Raw genomic sequence first — 3,260 nt, 5'->3', positions numbered from 1 at the left:
ACAGTGTCTTCTTGACACAACAGGGCAATTGCACATCTAAACACACAGAGGCTTTCACAGATGCAAGACCTGTGAAAGCCTATACAAGAGCAAATCCCAACATTGAAGGGGAGCTGGGGATAGAGTCCGACTCCAAGCACAGGAGCTACTAGAAATTGTTAGCTACTGGGAGAGAGAGGGTCATTTTTATCTAAGTTGACCATGCTCCAATGAAAGGGCACACATATAATGATATTTGGGCATAACAAATGGGCTTTAATTAGAACAAAAAGAGAAGACACAAAGTTGTGTAGAGAGGGAGTGTGGGTGGTTTGGGAAGAGGTGTAAGATGGAGTGTGACTATGAAAAAATCATGTACAAAATTCCCAAAAAAATTTATGAATTTATGAATGAGATCTTTAAAACTTACAGAGACTAAATAACTTTTCCAAGGTCATTCATTTAATAAGTAGGGAATCTATCATCAGAATGCAAGTATATAACTGTGTGTCCCACTGGAGACCCTGGGCCTGTGAACCCTCCAGAAGAGATTAGTTGTGGAGAAATCAGTGTCCTCTTTTGCAGCATAGAGGAAATTACTTTGCGTCTATGAGGGCCCATCTCTGAAAATTATTTTGTACATACACTGATCACTTTCACTTCCACCAGAGGGGCAGCATTTACAATTGCAAGATATAAAAGCAGGAAGATTCTCAAAGAAGCATCTCCCAGCTTTCTTTCATATATATTGAATAGCCCAGAAAAGACATGATACTTATCTTAGTTTTGATCATAAGGTTAGAAGAATATTAATGAAATATTAAAATGCCCTGTGTTAAAATTGGTTATCATGTCTGTAGTCTTCTGTAATAAGATATTCTCCATTTTACACACATGCCTAATATTTACAATATAGGTATTATTAAAATGTCTTTATTAATTAGCCATGTAAAACAATACAAGTATCTGCTTTCTCTATTTTGCTACCAAACAAAATATCATATTCCCTTTCTCTAACATGCTTTTCTTAAAACATCCTTGAAACCTCTTCTTATAGTTTGGGTCTAAATTCTTTAAAAGAATATTTGTACCCATATTTCAATATTCTTCTTAAAATATAAGTACCCAGAGAACCAATGCAAAATGGCACAGAAATACATTTGTTGATTTAGTAAATAAGAATTACAGATGATCAGGAATATGAAAGAAAATCATAAGAAAAAAGTTCTAATAGTCTCTTTACTTCATAAGTGGGATCAATGAAACATGGGTGAGTGTGCTTAAATGAATGTCACATATGGAATTAGTTGTAGAAATGGGAATAAATTATTAAATACATACTACTGTTACTACTAAATTAGTAAATTAAAGTGAAACTCCACAGACTCAGATTCCCCACACTGATCCCAAAACACGTATTTCACTGATACATGGTCTGAAATCATATTATAGAGGGAAAGATACTAGATCAACCCCAGGGATAGATGTAACTGAATAGCTGGATCCTTAAAATTGACATTATTTTCAGTGAATCTTTTTTCACACCACAGTAAAATTGGAGACTGCTATATAAAATGCTCCTCCACTAGACAATGTAATGCCCTGTCTTCAGGCACTCACCATACATTCACAATGATAAAGTGTATCTTGAGCTACAAACAGATTTTGAAAAATTAAAATTGTGTGAAGTATTTTCTCTGATAATAATGCAAACATATTTGTAACCAATAAGACAATTGTGCTTATGTATTAGACTGCACACTTCTACATACTCCCTGGGTCAATCCTTATGTCTCAAAACAATGTTTAAAAACAATAAGTAATAAATAATAAGTAAAATAATAAATAAAAATAAATTTAAAATACCTAAGACTAAATGAAAATAAAAGTACATCAAAATTTTCAGAACATATAAAGGTGGCAAAAACAAAATTTATATCTATGAATATCTATATTATAAATGGAGAATTATCTCAGGTAAATAACTTAAGATTTTAACTGAAAAAGTTAAAAAAAGAAAATTAATCAAAATGTAAGCACAAGAAGGCAAATAATATAGAGAAAAGCATAAATTAATTCAGTAACCCGTCAGACAATTTAGTTTCTTCAAAAATAAATGATAAAACTGTTGGATCTCTTGCAAGAGTGGCAAAAATGAAAAAAAAACCCCACAGATCACTAAACATGATTGAAATAGGGACTATCACCAACATTATAGAAATCACAAGGGTCTCTGTTTTTCATGGCACCTCCTACGCAGTTGGCTGTGTCAAGATGAAACTGAATATCTCCTTTCCTGCCACCAGCTGTCAGAAACTCTTTGAAGTGGATGATGAATACAAGTTTCATATTTTCTATGAAAAGCATGTGACCATAGATGTAGCTGCTGATGCTGTGGGAGAAGATTGGAAGTGTTATGTGGTCTGAATTAGTGGTAGGAATAATAAACAAGGTTTGCCCAGGAAGCAAAGCGTTTTGACCCGTGGCAGAGAGTACTTGGTGTTGAGTAAAGGATATTCTTGTTATAGACCAAGGAGAACTGGGGAAACGAAGTTCAATTCTGTTCATGGATGAAGTGTGGATAACCATCTGAGGAGTCTCAACTTGGTTATTGTGGGGGAAAAAAAGGAGAGAAGGATATTCCTGGAGTGACAGATACTACTGTGCCTTGTTGGTTGGGACCTAAAATAGCCAGTAGAATACCAAAGCTTTTTAACTCTCTAAAAAAGATGATGTTCAGCAATACATTGTCAGAAAGTCCTTAAACAAAGTAAGAAGCCTAGGACCAAAGCACCCAAGATTCATCATCTTGTTACTCCACCTGTCTTGCAACACAAACGCTGACATATGGCTCTGAAGGAACAGCACACTAAGAAAAACAAGGAGGAGTCTGCAGAATATGCTAAACTTTTGGCCCAGAGAATGAAGGAAGCCAAAGAAAAGTGCCAGGAACAGATTGCCAGGAGACATAGGCTGTCCTGACTGAGAGCTTCTATTTCTGAGTTCAGTCAAAAGTAAGCCTTTAAAGGTAACAAATAAATAATCATACCTTGAAATAAAAAAGAAATCGCAAGGGTACCAAGTGTCTTTATACATACCTATAACCTTGATCCTCAGGAGGCTGAGTGGTGAGGATCATGAGATCCAAGCCAACCTGGGATGCACAAGAAAATTCCTTTTCCAAAAAAATGAAAATTATAAAGAAACACTACATTTGGATATTCTCTGTCTTTTAATTAGGATGCATAAGCATTTCTCTATCTTGTTGATTTTGTCAAAGA

The 3,260-nt window shown here is 34.8% G+C and overlaps 1 pseudogene; it reads left to right on the top strand.

Annotated features, from left to right (window-relative positions):
- Window positions 1-2,253: 2,253 nt before the first annotated feature.
- On the top strand, window positions 2,254-2,997 carry LOC102922890 (small ribosomal subunit protein eS6 pseudogene; annotated as a pseudogene).
- The last annotated feature ends 263 nt before the right edge of the window (window positions 2,998-3,260 follow it).

This window comes from Peromyscus maniculatus, chromosome X (genome assembly GCF_049852395.1).
Source record: "Peromyscus maniculatus bairdii isolate BWxNUB_F1_BW_parent chromosome X, HU_Pman_BW_mat_3.1, whole genome shotgun sequence".
NCBI classification, from domain to species: domain Eukaryota; kingdom Metazoa; phylum Chordata; class Mammalia; order Rodentia; family Cricetidae; genus Peromyscus; species Peromyscus maniculatus.
Note: the sequence above shows the minus strand (reverse complement) of the source record. Positions and strands in the feature narration are given on the sequence as shown.